The 20,035-nt window shown below is 38.8% G+C and overlaps 1 protein-coding gene across 2 annotated transcripts in view; it reads right to left on the reverse strand.

Moving 5' to 3' along the window:
* LOC124159133 (E3 ubiquitin-protein ligase rififylin) overlaps window positions 1-20,035 on the reverse strand; it is a 106,647-nt gene that overhangs the window by 66,630 nt on the left and 19,982 nt on the right. The window contains exon 1 of one of the 2 annotated variants that reach the window (XM_046534712.1): window positions 3,909-3,975. The exons of the other annotated variant lie outside the window; for it this stretch is intronic. The gene's annotated coding sequence lies outside the window, so the exon portion shown is untranslated. Of the gene's footprint in view, window positions 1-3,908; window positions 3,976-20,035 lie in introns of those variants that run through there. 2 annotated transcript variants of the gene reach the window in all.

Consider the following 20,035-nt stretch of genomic DNA (forward strand, 5'->3'; position numbering starts at 1 on the left):
AACCTGGACCAAATATGTCGCACTGCTCACATTTTCACCAACACATCACAGCAATTTTTTAGGGAATTTTCTTCGATTGCATATGCTCAGCACATCTCATGACGTGTGTGACACTAGAGGACCGGAGTAAACTCCTCATTAAAAAGTATCCATACTGGATAAATATTTTACCCTGACCCTCGGTTACCCGGGCGTTCGGAAAACGGGATTGGCTTCCCATTCCACAGTGAAACACTTCCAGAGGATCGAAAGTTTATCTTTTGCGGGTAGCTTCCAAGCGGAGGGGAAAACGGGGATTCCTTCCTTTCGGGGAAGAGCTTCGGGAACTCTTCATTCGAGTGGAATCGAAACCGATGAGTGATGCGTTCGCGCAAATAGTTAGACGTTCCCCGAAACGCAAAGATAGCTGCAGTTAGAATAAGAAACAATTTCCACCAGTGTGGAGTAATTTTTTTAAGTAAAGCGATCAATTAAAGATTCTATTAGCATGGTTTATCCACTCGCTTACGATGAAGTATAACTCCTCCAAAACCGATGTTTTTAGTGACGGATTTCTCGCATAAAAATTACGCTATTACCATGAAATTTTGGAGTAAGCATTATAGACCCCTAGGATTGAGTTTTTTTTCTTTGGACCTCTATGTTAAATGTAGATTTAGTGTATTGGAGTATAGGTCTTGAAGAATTTTCAATGCAAATAGTTGCAAACGTTTCGTTACATATTTATACACTTTTATCTGAGCTATGAATGAATATGAGTTCATTATTTTGATACACGAAAGGCAAAATAGGTTATAACAATGTTTTTACAATAAAAAATAAGAATTCAGTAGCATAATAATTAAAAAGAAGACACTAAAATTTTGAGATTCAATTCGAGGCTTCACATGTCAAAATTGTAGTCCCCTCTTTTGAATTAATTTGCAACTGAATTCTTTTAGGTAACGGAATATTTGATAAGAATCAATTCGGCTTCGCGTTTCTTTTTAATTGCAGTATGTTACCTAAGTTGTACCAATGTAATCCTAAACTATTATTAGGCGTATAATACTGAGCAAATCATTGCAACACTGAACTGAAAACAGACAACTGATTTCTAGGAGATCGCTCAAAAAAGTGCTTTCATTCTGCTGTGAGGAACTCTATGGGAGTTTTCCCTTGAAGGGGATAAGAAGCGTAGGCCGTGACACATCGCACATGTAGCTAATGGTTAGGGGCCTTGAAGCGGGGCTGGACGACGCAGAAATGGTGGACAAACTCACAGTCAACTGCCTAAATAGTTATGCAATATAGCAGTTGAACTTCAACAAATAAATAAGCGCATAAGAATTCAATATCCATGCAATATTCTATGGACCTTGTGATAGGTATTGTGAAGTTTTAAGATCAGAAAAATGTTTACAGTGTGTGTGCAGCATCAAGTCATCCGCCACTAGGACTTGATCCGTGGAGCCTCTGATTCGTAGCATGATACGATTGCGTTCTAAGGCAGTCTCAATGCCCAATATGTCGGATGTGTCCACTGATATCCCGACGAGAGTAGATTCCATTCTAGGTGAGTCGCGGGCGAAGCATACTTCGGAGAATATGGCGAAGAATTCGCAGTTGGATCTTTTGCGCGTTGTCATATTGCGACGGATACGATTATTTCCCCGGTATAAGGGACATTTAGTTTTAAAATTCCCGATTGTATGAGAGCATTACGAGGGCAAAATTTTGGAAGACAAGTATTTCCTGAACTCGCACTCAGACGCCAACGAGATTTGCGTTAATTTTTTCCGCCACTGTACTCATATTCATTCACAGTCCTGATGAAGGTGTATAAATGTCCCGAAACGTTTGGAAAAATTTGCATCTAAAATTCTTCAAGACCTATACTCCAAGACACTGAACCAACAATATATATTAGCAGTATATAAATCCAAGAATATGTATGGAAAAGGACGTTTTACATAGTGCACCAGATCTCCCAACTGAGAGAGAAAAAATATTTTAAAAATTCTTCAGTGAGGAGGCGGTGATTCAGTTTTTTTTTCGCATTTCCAACGAAACCGTCGTAATTTTTTTCCACCGACATAGCCCATCTCTAGAGACACGTTCATGTTGGAATCCAAGCATCAAAAAAATTAATTCCACGAATACATGGGTGATCCCCTGTAGGGTTGGCTGTCCCGTGAGGATGAGGGGAAGATAGTGGAAGGAGAACAGAGAATGACGGAGGCGTCATCATACTCGCTAGCACGTCAGAACGCTCGCTCCTCATTATCTGGAATGCGGTTGCATTTTGTTTCGCTCGCACGTGGAAGTGGGGAGAGAGTTGGGTGGGGTGGGGGGTTGAAGGGAAAGGACTACAGGGAGGGGAAGAACGCTGGGCGACGTTCAGCTGATTACTTCGCGGGCTATTACACAGCTGTCAGCTGACCGCTGCGTGCATCCGATTTGTATCACAAGGCTCCTCGATTTTCGCTTAAAAAAATGTTCAAGACTTAATGTTTTTTCTTTGCATCTTTTATGCAATTTTTAGCATTCGTGGCGTTACTTAAGATTTTTTCCTCGATTTTTGGGTTGGGCTCGGACCGCACTACGTCATGAAAAAATTGCAGGCAATAATGAGAACGCGAAAATCAAGGATCGCAAACGCATAGTACATGAAACCGTCTCGCATTGGCGATCGTTGATTTTCGCGAATGCGAGATGGTTTCACGTACAATCATAGGTCAAGCGTCTCTTTAATTTTCACCGCATTTTTCAATGCTCAATGCCATTCCTCGCGATAAAGATTATTACCCCGTTTCCATTACTATCGTTAGTTTGATAGTACAAATCATGTATGCATTCACGCTACGATGACAACAACCATGCCGCCCTCAAGCGCCCAACGTCTGCACTCTCCAAAAGCTCAAACTGATGACCGAAAGCAGCAAGTTTCACCACTGCGTCAGGGGCGTAGCTAGGAATTAAGGCCGGGGGGGGGGATTACCCACCAGGATAAGCGGTAGGTGCGAGATTAATTAATTGTGGAATTTAAAGATAAATGGTTCAAAATGGTGAGTTTTACGGGTTTATGAGGGATATTTTATTAATCCTTACATATTTCCATTAGTAATATCAATCAAATTAAGTAAAACGGATTAAACTTAAAAATTTCTCTGAGCTCTAGGGGGGGGGGGGGGCTTTTATTCCCAAAAAAAAACCCCTCGCTACGCCACTGGCGTTAGTAACCCTGTAATTGGTTAATTGTAATTTCATCAATAGAATTCACTGGAAAAATGATTCTGTAGTAGCTATTTGTCTAAAAAAAAGCCTCGGCAACTTTTCGATTTTCTCATGCCACTCCCGTTGTTACAGCGTAGGATCTTCGTGAAGCAGAAGCGTTTTGAAAGACACATTACGAATGTAAGGGCGTAGTCACCACGATTTTCAACTACGATCGCAAGAACGATAGTGATGGGAATAGGACATGAGGCATTTCTAAATTCAGGGTAGATTTGCATGTGCGGATTGAGGGTTGACGTGGTGCGATCCCACGCTTAGATAAAATAAACAAGAGCGCACTTCATGCCTGCGCAGTGCGCAGTCACAAGAGCTGGGGTTAATAATGAAACTCAAATATTTGGTATTATCATGGGAAATGGAAAATTTTACCCATCAAAATACAAATGAAATAGATTTCTCGATATCTTGATAACCATCCTTTTTCGTGAGTATTTATTACGATAGAAGTAAAATTTACAGTCGAAATAAACAAAAAGTAGACAAACGCTATCGTCGGAATCAGCCTATTAGACCCATCAGATATCACGTAATCTGGGATTTTCCATTTGAATCTCGTTCGTATGCGCAGAAGCCAAGAATCGCTCTTGTTCATATTTTATCTGAGAATTCACATGCTAAACATACTGTCTCACCGAAAATACTGTTTCATGACCTCCGACATTCCCATTTCTATGGCTGGAGGCAGTCACATCGGCTTACCTAAAACAGTAGATATAATTAATTAGCACATAATTTTATGACATCAACAAGAATTTTTTTAATGACTTCATAATTTTCATAGCATTCGGTAACATCTTATAGCGTTCAAAATGCATTCAAATTGTAAGGAACAATGGCATACACCCTCTTTTCAACAGTAAGATGAAATTTCGGGTCTTCCGAAAATAAAGCTTCAGCTCTTAATCATGAAAATAAGAAGTTTTGTAAAACGTTGTCTCTTTTGATCAGGCCCGGAACTAGGGAGGGGCAGAGGGGGCACATGCCCCGGGCGGCAGATTTCACAGGGAAGTAAAGTTGAAAAGTTTACTTAAAAAGTTATTTTATTTTTCTAATTGATCTTTTAACAATAATTATTAATTTATAAATTATTCATAATCAATAGTCTACAATCCTAAGATTGGTTTGACGCAGCTCTCCATTTCTCTCTCCTAACCGCTAACCTTTTAATGGCGACGTATTTCTTCTCTTTTACATCCTTTATAACCTGTCCTATGTAACTCATTCGGGGCCGTCCTTTGCCCTTCTTCCCTTCCACCTGTCCTTCGACGATAGTTTTTATCAGGCCATCAGGCCTCATAATGTTATAAATTATTAAGCAATAATATTAATAAAACTTCTTAATGACAAATTCATACGGTGTGTAATTTCAAATACCGGATTCAGAAAATTAGCTTAAGGATGTATTATATATTTTAGTAATGGGGAGAGGAGAAGGGAGGGAGCGAGGGGGGATCAGGGGATGGTCTTTGCCCCCCCTGACAAAACTCCTAGTTCCGGCCCTGCTTCTGATGCATAATCATTGAAAATACAGCCACTCAAGGCAACTGGCTTGCTTTACGAAGCGCGAGAGTTCAATGCCGATGCGGGGAACAGGCAGGAGGAAGACGGTATGTACTCGATTGCATTAAATAAATTCCGAAGGACACATAACCATTCGATCCAATTTGTAGTGTTGTAGTCGTGCGAACTGGGTTAATCCCATGCTCGATGATCCCAGTTTATGTAACATGAGAGCTAATCCACTTAATCTCTTCCGTAAGAGAACCCGTAACGGACCGTGGAGGCTTACGGATTCTTGAGAAACCTCGACGATTGGGTGGCATGAATTGTTGGGTGAACTAAGAAAGGTGCAAAACTCCACCAATGGGCGTGGCGCACTGCGGTTATGGTAAGAAGAATTAGCACGTTGCATTGAGGACCTATAATTACTGAATTTCAGTGACTTGTACCTTGTTTTGGCTATTTTAGTCGCCATCAAAAAGAGTACTGCATGAGTGTAGTGACGTGGATAACAATTCAAAGTAATTTATTACACCCTCACCTCATTAACATCATGAGCGACTGTCATGGGGGAGGGTCTTCTTCAAATGAATCAATAAATTAAAGTACTTATACTGAATTATTTCAACTACAATGCACGAAGGCATGACCCCGGCATGCTAAGATATTGATATTATTTAACCATTATTTTAAATATAAATATCATGGAGTATCCTAATTTAAAATTAGGTCAACTAACCTCACAATGATCTTGCCCTCCTCCCCAAAATCTAACCTATATTCCCCTCCGATTATGACATATCGGCGAGTTGTATAGTTAAATATATATATATTTATAGAAATACATCTTTTGTAGCAGTAGAATCATCTCCGATAATCGTAGATAACGCACGGTCTTTCGATGAATCCTTTGTGCTAAGAAGGCTTCTTCTTCTACGCTCAAACTTAAATCCACTGCTGAAGGCAAAAATTATCAAGGGATAAATAAACTCGACTGTATACGCAAGGATTTCGGTTAATGCGAAGTTAAGATCTACTTCACCCGCTCGACCAGGCTGATTACAGGATTAATTACTTGTTTGACACTTATGTTATCATCTTCATATATGCAGGGATTATAGAGGACCCTTTTCAAAATTTTACTGTATTTCATACGGAAAATTTTGACAACTTTATTTAACTCTTTTCTCAGTCCTATATCAACTCAGTTAATCTTTTAAACCTTATACACGTCTTCTGTTTTACAACCATCCTCCCAATTCCCCATTCAATGAGTGTTTTCATCAGACCATCATTTTCCATGCTGTATCCGATCTAGCTGTACCGTCTTCTTATCAAGGTTTTCTCCACCGATTATTTTCTTTTTACTTCGTCCATCAAATTATATCGTAGGGATTTTATTTATAGGCATTCATAGGCAGATACCGGTAAATGTTGACGTAGGACTAATCTACCTACAACGAAAATTTTATTTTGGTCTATGTTTAGCCTATGTTTCAAAAAATCAATTGATAAGGAGGCAAAGCAAAACACAACCGAGGGCATCTTCCTCCAGCGATTTTGTTTATACTTCTGTGTATTCTATAAAACCCACTTCCGACCACTGTTTGCCTGATTCATTCAAGTGTTTGCGGTGAATGAGACGAAATACCACAATAAGTCATGCAATCGACCCCCTCCAAAATCGCCTGAAACCCTAGGAAAAATTATGGAACTACTAAATTTCCTATCTATTACAGTGTTGCCAACTCCCTTTTATACTTTCTGGGAGCATTTATGGGTCAAAAAATCGATGATAATGAGGAATTTGAGCATCGCGGAGAAGCTTGTTAACTACACCGAAGTCATTAGTCCACACCTTGTAACGGTCAGAGAGTCTGGAAGCCAAGAACTGTCAGAAAAGGCAGCAGACCATATCCGTGGGGGGATCCGCGAAGCGAAAGCGAGTTCTGAAAATATGACAACTTGACATCACGACGGGAATCGATGAAAGCACAGAAATTCATGTGACGACATAAGAGCTCCAATAAGTCACCTCACTGGATGAGGCAACGATTGGATGAATAATGAATTGGCCCGTGGGTGGATGGCCTTTGGAGAGAGCTGTTTCACCTCTCCGCCTTCAGCCAACGGAGACGTCGACCTTCCTTCGATATGCACAATGGAAGGACAAGGCCGTCTCGAGAGGCCGGAATCGGATTGCGAGACTCAGCCGCACGTCGCAGCTGCGTGCTCAACGGCTCACCCTCGAACCCGAACATCTCAGCTGACTGCAGGAGGAAGACGGATTCCCGTAACAATAACTGCGGCATATCCCACAGAGCTCAGGATAAATAGATACAAGAGAACGATAATGGAGGCTACTCAGTTACCAAAAGTTGAGGCCACAAATACGAGCCTCGTATTACATAACTTGTTATCACAAAATAATATTTGTTAATTAAGAAAATGGTTCGAAATGCATTGAATACTGATTTTTAAAAACGCACGAATACTACAGTAGGGATTCTCAAGTCCGCTGCTAGAACTTTTATCGCTCCGCGCGCATTAAAATTAGATTTCAAAATCGCCATAAGCGGCGCATGCAGTCATCGATTCCACTTCTCACGAGGAAATACACGGCAGTAATACGTAATTGAGCCAATAAATCAAATAAACCACACATTTAACGCATGCGACACGATTGTCAACTAAAAAAAAAGACCACTTAAACTACGGTTTATGGCGAAAGTCACACTGAACGATATACCGCTTCCTAGAGGCGCCGCGGAATAAAATGCATGCGAAAAGGCAACAGATATAACGCTTAACCGTAATATTCTTGGGCCTCATTAATTGAGTTCCCTTGTTTGAGGCCAACAATGAAAGCCCAAATCAGTATTCCAATGGGAAATCGAAAAAAATTTAGCAAATTGGAAACCTTTAAATGGATTGATTTCATAAAAATATTGATACTTTTGCTTCTTAAATGGAGTTTAAATTTAATGAGAATACAACTCCAAACAGAAATCTACATGCTAAAATGTGGTTAAATGCAGTTCATTGTATTTCGTAAAGTCGTTATGTTATGATATTAAGAATGATTTGAGTGTTACAAAGGAACATGCTTTCAACGTTTTTTGTATTTGAATTTAATAATATAGACTCTGTCAGACTCGTTGAAATTTAATTTAATTTTTTAGTTTTTTTTTTAGTCCCTCAGATAAACGCTTCTATTCTATAAACATTTATTTTCATATTGTAACCTACGTACCATGCGCTCGTTTTACTTGAAAGTGGAAATATTGCTTATATCTCATCTAGCCAACTGAAAAGTAAACGATCCACAAGTAACAAATGGCAGACAAAAAGTATAAGACCTTCCACAGTGACCATAACAGGCCGCAGGCCTTTTTCGGGGGAACTGGGGGATAGAGCCCCCCCAACGAGCAAAAGCGAGTACAGAACATAAAAACAAAGGGTATGTATTCAGCCTATCAGACCCAACTTGGATTTTGTCATTCCATCAATCTTTGTACAAGCCAAAAGAAGTGACAATAAAACACGGCAACAAACCTCGACATGGTCAGTGGCGTTGTTTCTCGCAGCTTTTCAATTGTTTTCTCCATTGCAATGTAAAATATTAGGGTTATTGTAATTTACAGGGCAATTATACCCTGTTATGGCTACCTCTATTACGTCGAAGAAAGGTACAATTCATCGCGTTGAATCGAAAGCAATTATGAGTGGCTAATTAGATGAATATATATATTGAATTTTATACCAGCATTTACCCATATAAAGTTTAGAACCGACCCATTACTAGTAAGAGACCATTCATAACCACTCTACTACTTAAGTATTTAGCAAGCCCGAATAACTGCAACCACACATGAACGCACTCGACTCACGACTATTACGACTAATACGCTACGTTGATCGCGCGGTTAAATGTGTTGAGTTAAATAATTGAAAACCGTCACTTTAGACATGATGACACATTTTCTGACGCCGCGCGTGAGCTAGAGAGGAGCATTGTCCGGGGGAGAGAATAGATAACGGAATAGCTTCGTGTCCTTACTCGTCAGCAGCTGAGAAGATGCCAATTGCCACCGGCTGGAGTTGACCGAGCAATTAGAACACGGTCAAGATAAACTGAAAATGAAAGCACGGCATTGGGATTCTAATTGCTAGGTGCTAAGTGTAGTTACGGTATTAGTCAACAGCGAAATGGTAACCGTAAATTTTCTGGTGTTGACATACTAACAAGTCACTTCACCTCACTTATTAATCGTCTGAATGATACGTTGCTACTACGTAATTTCAGCGATTAGGGATAGGTTTCCGTAAATTCAATCCTGTGACGCTATAGCGTGTTATCCTGGTATCTGTAAAGGTTCTTTTTGAGCTCAGCAAATCGATGACGATTTAAGTATCAGTTATTTTGTTAGGTTTCGGTTTATTCAATCAAAATCAACTTCTGAGCTAAAAGCGTACGAATAATTTAAAACAGGCAGGCGAATTTTTGTGCTACTGGTGATATTAAACAATCAAGTTCTGCAGTGAACTCATATTACAAAGCTCATTTAAAAATATACACAAGAGAAATGCCACATTTATTTCCGTTATTTTGCTCTATTACGTGCAATTCAATGTTCGGCACAGAAACCAGAGGGGTTTTTGCTTTTCTTTATTAATTATATAAGTTTTCATTCAGATACCTTGTTCATTAATCCTGAGACGGAATGAAAAAAAATAGTTCAAGCAATTAATCTTTGAGCTAAATTAAACGAGAGCTTTGAGTGAGTATCAACAAAGCGATTACACAACTCATTTTGAGATTAATCGTTTCAGAAAACTATTTTTGCACATTTTCGTCTAACTTTAATTATTTAAGAAAGGCTGGATACCCAAGAAAACCCGTTTTTAGGGTAACTGCAAAGTGCAACCAAAATATTTTTGCGTTGCCATAGCTCAGTAGCCAAGGAGTTGTGCGACCCCATGTTTATGGACAAAAAATGCTTAACCCTTTGAGGCCCAACATCGAGGCTGGTTCGACAGCCAAAGTGAAAGCATCACGTCCAACGTCGAGTTGTGCTGAACATGACGAGGCGCTGCGATTACACGAGGGCAATGTTTCAAGACACATCGTACATTGAAAAATTTCCAAGAATAAACTCTTTGATTGAACATCCATAATTTACCAAACCGTGGATTTTTACTTTACACAATAAAATAAGGACATTAAACGGACAACAATAAATCATGTCAATTATTTCTTTTTTACTCAAAATTAATTAGTAATACATTTATTGAATTTAAAAAATTGGACCGCAAAGGGTTAAAATGTTTTCCTTATCACCCTATTACACACAAGTATTCCAGATTTCTCCTGAAACACCCTGTATAATTTGACAGGCGCTGCATTTCTGCCCGTATGTTGGGAGCGTAATTATCGTTCGACAAGTTATTCTCAGCGTTCCCATATGTTCGTTTTAAAAAAGAGATCACGCAGCTTGCAATACGAGGGCTTCAGAGTCAGAAAACACTTCGATAGGGAGGCTAGATTTTTTCATTCGTTGATCCTTCCATATAGTCCTTGGCAGAGGGGGATCGTTAATTCTTTATACGTCCCGTAGCTGCTGTTTATGTAGAAGCCTCGTTCAGTTTACTTCCGTTTCTTCTCCCAAAAAGGTTTAGCAGGGATGACAGGTTGGTAGTGCTGCGCTTAATGTAAATGACAAGCATCCATTTTTACCGACTGCGAGATGTATTAATTTCGTAATTGTTTGCCATCTCTTATATCTATTTTGCAAATGTTGAAGTGTGCAACTCACCTCAAATTTTAAAGTTCTATGGTCACCAGAAAACAGCTTTGCTAGTATAAGTTTTCATTTTGATCATTTAAAAATATACTCTCATCATTTTTGATTTCTTCAAATACAGCTTTTGTTTTAGATTTAAAAAAATAGTTGATGAGTATTGCAGATTCTTTCTGAAACACCATATATCGTCCTCATCCAAAAAGGAGAATTAAATAAGAGCAGCACTGGTGAAACTGCTGTCATCGGAAATATTTGAACATACCGGATAAAAATTGAAAATCAACCATAAATACGGTTTCGCTTGGGTGATTGCGGCGCCTATTCGTGATGCTTATCCATTTATTCAGTTTCTTTAGTCGCTACACGGGTCGGCTACAGCCAAAATTAGCCAGCACTAAGAAGAAGGAATAATAACCGTAACGATAGTAACAAATATACTCGCTATCTTGGGGTAACGACCGCTGATAAGAACCAAAATAAGCGCCCTGGATTCTTCATTTTCCGTCTTCCTTCCGCAAATTTTGGTTTATCTGTCCACTCCTTCATGTCCCATGAAGTAAAAAGGGAAAAGCATACGATGGGTGAGTGCGTGGAAGAAGAAAATCCCTCCGAGGTTTGGAGCCCTCTTCCTCCTTACTTCCTTTTAAAGATCAAATTCATTCATTAGCGAACTTTACAACGTATAAGCTATTCGAGACTGGGGATCATGGCCAATTAGAAGGAACAATCAATGCTCTTACGATGAAATCCGTGAAAATGCACAATTTTCCGGGAGTTTAAAACTTACGAGGAGGTATGAGATAGGGTGAGATAGGAGAAAAAGTTAAATACTATCAGAGAAGAAAAGCAATGGAGGAGAACATAAAGAGAAGGAAGACGAACTGGCTGAGTAGCATGAATACGCACTTTCCTAATGTTGCAAGAAATTAATATTTGCGAAAGGTATTAGGGAATGAGCCCGGCACAGGCAGAAATGGAGGTCAGCCGAGAGTGAACTTGCGAAGCGGCAAAATAGCCAGCGATTGCTTTATTGAAAGAAAATACTAAAAAAAGATTTTTAAATTCAAATTCTAAAAATTTTCTCAGGAAGCAATGGTTTTTCCAACAACTACTACTCAACACACGCATCGATTTTGAACAAACATAAAAAGAAAAAAAAAGTCGAAGCGACAAGCACTCTTCATACCATCATTACATTATTCTTTTCACTTTTTAATAGATTTTTTTCTTGCGAAAAATTTCCCAACTATCGAAGTTCAAATTTTTTATCGCGTAATTTCCATTATCACCTCGAATATAATTTATTTCTCTTTGTCTTCTATTAATCAGATCTCTTGCATGAGGCAGATTAAAAAGCGATTCATCTTAAAAAAAAAACTTAAAGCGAAGGAACAATATACAATTTTCAAGATAGCCTCCTTTAAGGAAAATAAAATATGAACTGGATGATTACTAGAGAAAACCGAAAGTCAGAGAAGACGTGCTCGTCAAATATCACGATCTGATTGAACCAAACAAGACAAGACGTTATCGATCCGCTTTGGGAAAAACCCGCATAAAAAGACGGATTGATAATAATTCAGGGTGTCTGTTTAATTCGCAATATTTTCTGGAAAAACGTATGTTTTGATTTTCTAAAGCCTTATCCTACTATATTCCCAACGACTTTTGCCAGGAGGTATTTTTATTATAACCAAGGCGGCAGCCAGGAAACATTTTCGGGAGAATTAAGTTTGAGAGGTGGTCCATTCCGCTGGTTTTGGTCCCCTTCACCCTCCCGTTAGCTAAGGTCTTGAATAGAACTAAGAAGCTTCGTGAACCTTATGAGGAAGCATACCTCTCGCTCGGCGGAATATTCTCTAGTAACTAGCTAATGCTATCATCTTGAAAAGTATACAACGTAGACCCCGGTGAACGCTTGTCTGTATCATAAATTTGAAAAGTTACCCTCAGTCAAGTCTCAGATCTCTTTTCCATATCTGAGGCACTGGCAAATGTTAAGAAATTGTTGTTTGTACTCTATGTGATCTGAAAATTTCAATACGATAATATAAGTTTTAAGGGAGCAATTTTCCATCAAAAATGATAAAATACAATCAGTCAATAGGGACGAATGCGTCATCTTACGCCTGTGGTATTAATCACGAAACGTCTAAGCTTCACACTTCGCATACGCGCAGGATAGGAGACATTGGAAATATCTGACCACGTTCAGTGGATTTAGCGACTTTGGTAGAAAATTAGTCACCCTGCATTGAACACTTTAATGAGATATTAGTCGAGACCTCACATAACAGAATGTGCCATCATCGCGGCATATTATATGACAAAGCTACTAGTAAAAAAACGTTTTACCATCTTACTAGAGGGATAAATGCATATAAGTAGATGCCTACTAATTATTCTTTGAGTAAATTGATTCATCTTTAACATCGGGTAAAATCCAGTCTCCATACCACACATCAACCTCAGCAATCTCTATCCATCTTCATTTTCCGAGAATGAAATCTCTAACTCTTGAAAGACAATGAGTGCGCACCAAAAAAACCGACAGATGCCGTCAAAGATATGGTTCGATTGATCACCTCTTCGGATACAATGGCTTCGTGAATTTCATGCTCGAATATTTTGCAACTCAAAGATAAAAAGCTTTATCGTCCCGGGGAAAAAGGCACAATCAACTACTACACGTAGCTCTAATGTTCCACTAATTCATTCTATTTTCGGTTCCCTTGTTTCGCTTATCGGATACGCTCCCGTCGTCAACAGCACTTCTTCCACAGCTGGATCGTAATTCACACACGTCAACACGTCACAGATTCAAGAAATTAATGCAAAAGAAAATCTGATCGCACACACTAAGCACCACAACCCTAAAGTTGGTTTGGATGAGAGAAAGGAGGGATCGGGTTGGTGTGGTAGCTAAAGTATTGGTTTCCCACTCCGTGGATTCGGGTTGGAATCCCGGCGGCGGCAGAGAATTTTTCCAATACTGCCCGATCCCTGCTTAAATATTGTGTGGAGGATATTTCAAGCGCAACACTCCGTCCGTCGGATGGGACGTTAAGCCGTGGGACCCTTGGCGCCATTCCTCAAAATATCATACCATGAAATTAGGAATGGGTAAAAATAGCCAAGGACCTACAAAAATAAGACCAACTGACTGGTCTCTAAAACGATTGATCTAGTTAAGAGCAGGCTAATGCCAACGCCGGGTTTCTCTCCACCCTTCCCTCATGGCGCAAATGACCTCAGCTGTCGGTCGCCTTCTCCAAATACCATGCCACCATGAGGCGAAGTAGAGTTTTCCCTCGACCAAGCAATAGTCGCATAGATGTTGATGTGAACCATAATGTCATGGGGCATATCTGGTTAATCTAATTCAATCAATAGTTGATGGTATACTTTCATTTCATCACAGGAACTAAAATTCAACGAACATTTTATCAGAAAAATAAAAGTAGGCGCGATCTACCGAGATATTATGTGATTCTACAGCGTATTTCTGCCAGATTTTTTAACAAGACCTCCTTCTCTCTCCCAAATACTTACTTTCTTCACTACCACTTAAAAGAAACAAATTCGGATTCCTTAGGTGTGCGTGGTGGCTAGAATGTTGGCTTCCCGCACCATGATCCCAGGATTAAATCTAGACGGCGGCATTTCAAAGGTAGCCCAAACCCAAAGAATATTGAGGGGAGTATATGAAGTACAAAACACCGTCCGTCCGATGGGACACTAAGCCGTAATGCTCTTGGCACTTTTCGTTTAGAGAAGGCTAATGCCCACGCCGGGTTTTTCTCCATCCTTGTTTCCGTGCCTATCCTACACGGCAGAAATGATAAAAGTTGTCTGTTGCATCTTCCAAATATCAATACCAAAAGAAAAGCTAAAATACGTTTGATAATTTTTTTCTCAGGTTTTCAACCCGGTTAACCTGCCAAAAGAAGCCAACATTGAGACCCATCACCATGGTTAATGGAAACAGCAGGGTAATTAATCATTGATACTGTAATGCTAGATAGTTATTTATTGATGTTGATGTCGTTAAGTAGTTTTTGATGGGAAGGGTGAGAAAAAGTGAAAGTTGCTCAAAGGAGTGACGAAAAAAGAAACAGTATAATAAAGATGATTTGAGAAAATAAAGATGATTTGGAATAAAAAAAAACGTCTGACCTTATAATACATTTCTTTAAAACCCTGATATCAGCTTCTCTGGGAGTGATCAATAAAATGGGCGTAAAATTTGCAATCGTTCCGAAGCGACTGAATCTCTTGTCTCTTTCTTGTGTGCCTCGTACTCCTCAATCCTCACTCTAACAAACTCCATTTTCAATTCTGTTGCAGCCAGCGATTGCAGACTAGTTACAACTGTCTCATACGATGATGGCATCGTCATCAGGAATCTTATTACGGCACCGTCATCGTCAATTTTCTCGCCGGTTTGTTTTAGGGAACGGATCAGTCTGTCGAATCTCAGGCAGTATTCGCTAAACGATTCCTCTGTTGGGTCATACACAAGCGTATGTAATTGTTTCGAAAGCATCATTCGACTCATCACAGACTTCTTCTCGAATCTATTCTCTAATGCTTTCCACACGTCAAAAGCGGTAACTTTGCTTTTGACTAGCTCCAGCTGACTATCTTGTATTCTCTGAATTATTAGACTTTTGCATTTCTTATCGTTCCTACGTAATTGCATAATGTCTTTCTGCTTCTTTTCTCGTGCGGACTCGTTGTCACTTGCTAATATTGCGTACGGTTCTGACAGGACATCGAACGACCTTTCAACATGTGACAGGACTTCCTTCTCATCTAAAAACACTTCCATTCTATATTTCCAGTCACTATAGTTCTTCCCGTCTAATAGCGGTATTCTATATCGCTCTTCTTCCATATTAGAAGTTCTAATCCACCACGTGGTCGCAAGTCACTTTCTCACTGTTTCCGGGATTTCTGGAGTTCCTGCGCTCGTAACCCCTGGGCCCATAACCTCTGGGAGGGGTGAATCAATTTGCACAGTTGTTCTCTGGGTATTGGAACTTTATTCCAAAAGACAAAAAGGATATGATACACCATACACGAATGGATCTAGCGAACTTCGCACCATGACTGCGGCCAACCGACCGAACCGACACACACGTACCGACCAACTTGGACAGACTCGACGGACTGCTCTAGCCCGAGCAGGCCACACACCTTCTCCCACACCGCAATATCGACAGTCAATTGTCACAGTATATATGAGAAATTGTCTCAACTACAACAAAATAAATAACATGAAAACAGACGCTATCGTTGAAGTTAGCCATTAAGACACGACACATAATCTCCGAGTGAAATATTTCGAAGCCTGCAGCGCTGCCGCGTAACGGCGGTGAAATATACCTGCATTGCCATAAGAAAAAAAAATCACCTCACCAGGAATCGAACTATGACCTTTACCTCGACACAATTGCCATCGCCTGGATAGCTGTCTGCGCGGTGGCCTGGTAAGTCGCAGTTCGATTCTTGGTCCAGGAGAATTTATTCTCATGGCAATTCATGTAAATAGTCTCCAATTTTGCCATTTCAATCTTGGCCCAGAAAGATGCAGAAGACTTTGAGTCCTCTTGAATATATTTCCCCTAGATAGCCCTCTTCCACACCTTAACTTCGCATTGGATATTTTCGGGTAAATCTAACTTCACTACTACACCAGAAAAATGCGGACGAACGCTGGTAGTTCTTGGCAGTGATATTATCCGAAGATACGTCATTGCCATTGTGGCCTCTTTTTTATCTAAGATCAGATACTGAGGGTTAGAATATGAGATACATTCGTGTTTATCACTTGTAATCTTTCCACCCCTCTTCCTGCCCTTAATCAGGCTGAACAAAAGGCAACTGGCTAATGCGTGCAAAAAGAACTCGTGACATGAAATAATGCGAAAAGTTCAATGTTATCGCGGTCATCAAACTGCAAACACCGTTTTGCCGGATGTCAAGAACTAAAAAAAAATGATCAAAGTACCTTCCATCTTTCCAGGTTAACTGAAATTGCTAATCATGATAAGCCGCCTGTCGAAATATTACGCAAGGACTACAATGTACCATTCTGTGATGAACACAAAAAAATATTTTCGAGTGTTAATTTAGAATAGATGAAAACTCTCTTCCCCTTTTTCACCATAAATTGGGATACTGAAATCAATTATAATTGTAACTATTATTATGTAATAAGATACTGGTTTCACAATCGCACTTTCTTTACGGTATTAGTAATAGTATTTGATTCAAAAACCTAGCCCAGGGGTCTTCAACCATTTTTAATGCAAGGGTGAAAGTTTAGTTTCAGCTTTCAAGTTTAAATACATTGTAGATCCATCACATCGTACACTTGATAATATAACATGGGTAAAAAAATACTTTCATAAGCCTTTCGTTTAAAAGAAGGAAATAAACCATTTCTCATCACTTCAAAAATACTAATGAAAATATAAGATTACAGTTTTGGAGATATTTTATACTGAGCGACCATCATTTCGAAACTCCCATATTGAAATCACTGGTGTTCAGTAAGATGAACGCGCATTTTGTATACAGTCATACGGCTATCTCCCATTCGTAGCTGTGGTAATGAGGACAGTATATTGTCTAATCCGCAAGTTTCACCACCTTGCGACGTCTTGCCGAAGTTGCGGTGCTTTAAACGTAATCTCTCTATGGCTACTGTTGGCCAGCGTATCATTTTGAATGGAAATAACACTCGACACAATGTTTATAAAACATTTTAAGTACCTACGATTTTTAGGTTTTCAAATGGGTCCTCGCGTTCAAATCCAGGAACATCCCTCGCCAGGATGATATTTCCAATATTCACACGGTTTAGGCTACGGATCACGACTGCTTACCAATTTACTAAGAATAAAAAAAACACCAAAGTGAAAAAAATTGATGGTGATAGGTGAGTTTGAGAAACTCGGTGATAAATGAATGTCTATTGGGCTTCCAACCGGTTTAGGCACTACATGTTTGCCCACATTTAAATGAAAAAATATTACATCGAAAGATTGGCAGAAATGGAGTGCCTAACCCGGTGGGAAGCCCAAGAGACATTCCCAGAAATAAAAACTGTTCGGCATCCGTCATCGAGTTTATTATGCGTGGAAAAAAGTTGAACAGTCGCTTATTAAAACTCTCTTTAACGTCAAAAAGCAGATTATTTCTATTCATTTTTCACCTCAGTTACTGTCCTCATTTAATACCCGATAAAACTTGTTCGCACTTGCATGGTCTAAAATATCCACTATCTTTTTAGCCTCATTCCAAGCTCTACTCATTCTTATTTATGATATCTATAACACAGAGATAAAATTTTACCAGTAATTTTCTCGAGCGCGCTCCATAAAAAAGCCGGTGATAACTACTCTTCGTAACATATTTAAATTTCTTTACAAAGGGTATTTAACTTAGCAAACCAACTCAATATAATTAAACTTGGAAATTACTTGGAATGTAATTTACTTAAACTTGGAAAAAGCTTACGACGGTGCCTGAAAAATATGAAGCTGCATCGCTTCGCTAACTTAGCCCTGCATATGCTTTTCCGTAAAACGACATTTTTTTTCATTTCATATTGATTAATTTTAATTGAAGAGAAGGGAATGAATATACTCAGGAGGCAGGAGCAACCATGTTCTCAACACAGTTCTCAAACGATGTGTTTCAAGAAAGAAACTACGTTATGTATAGCTCTGATGTTATTGATGCATTGTATTGACCAAATCCGATGTAATGGATACATTATACTGGCTGGGACTGTCTATCCACGTGTATTATTATATAAATTGTATGAATTGAGTCTTGTCAGCAATTACGTTGTTTGGAAAACTATAAAATCAATAAATAAATAAACACAGCGTAAGTCTCAGCCTTTGTATTCCCGAAACCGTGTCAAACGGAGATTGTTCCGGAGTAACGATATATCGAGTGTCCTTCGCAACTTTCCCACGCCCTCGTCACATTTCTCGCCGACGTCAAAGAGGAACGTACCATTTTTTTTATAACTCCTCCGTCGTAAATTGCGAGCGCCAGCTTTGCAATGACGCATTTCCGTATGTTTCTCTCGGAGTACCCGTTTCTTTGCGATGCTTTATGTTCGGATATTTATACCGGCAAGAATAAAGGGAGGGCATTTTTAAGACGAATAAGTTCTCATCGTAAACATAAACAAAAGAGATATTCGGCCTCAGTGCATGAGACCAATTTTAGATTGGATATCACATGACACGTTTGATGGCGGTTGTCCCTCGGGTAGTTTTCACACAGAAAGCGTGGAAATGCATACCATGGAAATATATGGATGTAATTTACGAAATTATTTAAAAAAATAGCAAAATCATCTAATATATATAAATTAAAGGTAGAAAATTTTTAAGACTTCAGAAGACGGAGCAATTCTTTTTATTCAAAATTCATTTCGATAAGATTCTAACTTCATGCAAATACATCGATAACATCAAAAGTAACACTGGAAATAATATATCATACTCAATTTCGGATGGAAGCAAGTTGCATACTTATATTATAAAGGGAAATTATTAAAATAACTCCGAGATAAATTTACCAATAACCGTTAATTCTTGGTGTCCTCAATAAATCAATATTTTGGGAGGTGTGTTTAATCCTGGCACATGGTACTGACTTATATTTCATAATGTATGAAGTACAGTTTAAATTTAGCAGTTAGCATTTTATGAAACTCAAAAATAAAGAGTGAAAACTATATAATATAATATAATATATAACTTTATTCCATTTACATTCAAATATATTACATTAGGACATACTTAAATAATTATGGAATATATAGGTACCCCTTATTGTATAGTTATGGGGCTACCATCTTAAACTTTTTACATAGGTCTGGTGCTAGCACACATGAGAAGTAAAATTTCTTTGCATTCAGTTTTTTGTCCTCTTGCCGATTGCATTCATTATTACAATATGGTATTTCAAATATTTGCACGAGGATAACTATTTTTCTTATATAAACGCATAATTAAATACATAGAATATACAATATACCTTTTATTGTAAACTTTTTAAGCCACCTTTCTTAGTAGAAACTCTACTTCCTCACACCTCATAAGCAATTTTTTTTACAGCGGATGCAAATCCCAATCTTTTTTCCGAGTTTGCTACATTACTCGGTAACATACTAAACAACTTAGGCCCTAAGTAATTGTATGACTGTCGATAAATTTCAGTCGTCGGCCTAGGTATATGGAAGTTTCTCCAAGATCTGATATCATAAGTTTGTGGTCTGGCCTTTTCACCACTACGGTTATAGAAAACTCTAAGGACTTTATAAATGAATAAATGCCTTAGTGGGAGGATATCTAATTTTTTGAAAAGAGGAAATGAGTGGCTTTTCCTATACGATCGCGTTATAACCCTGATAACCCTTTTTT

Source organism: Ischnura elegans, chromosome 5 (genome assembly GCF_921293095.1).
Source record: "Ischnura elegans chromosome 5, ioIscEleg1.1, whole genome shotgun sequence".
Classification (NCBI taxonomy): domain Eukaryota; kingdom Metazoa; phylum Arthropoda; class Insecta; order Odonata; family Coenagrionidae; genus Ischnura; species Ischnura elegans.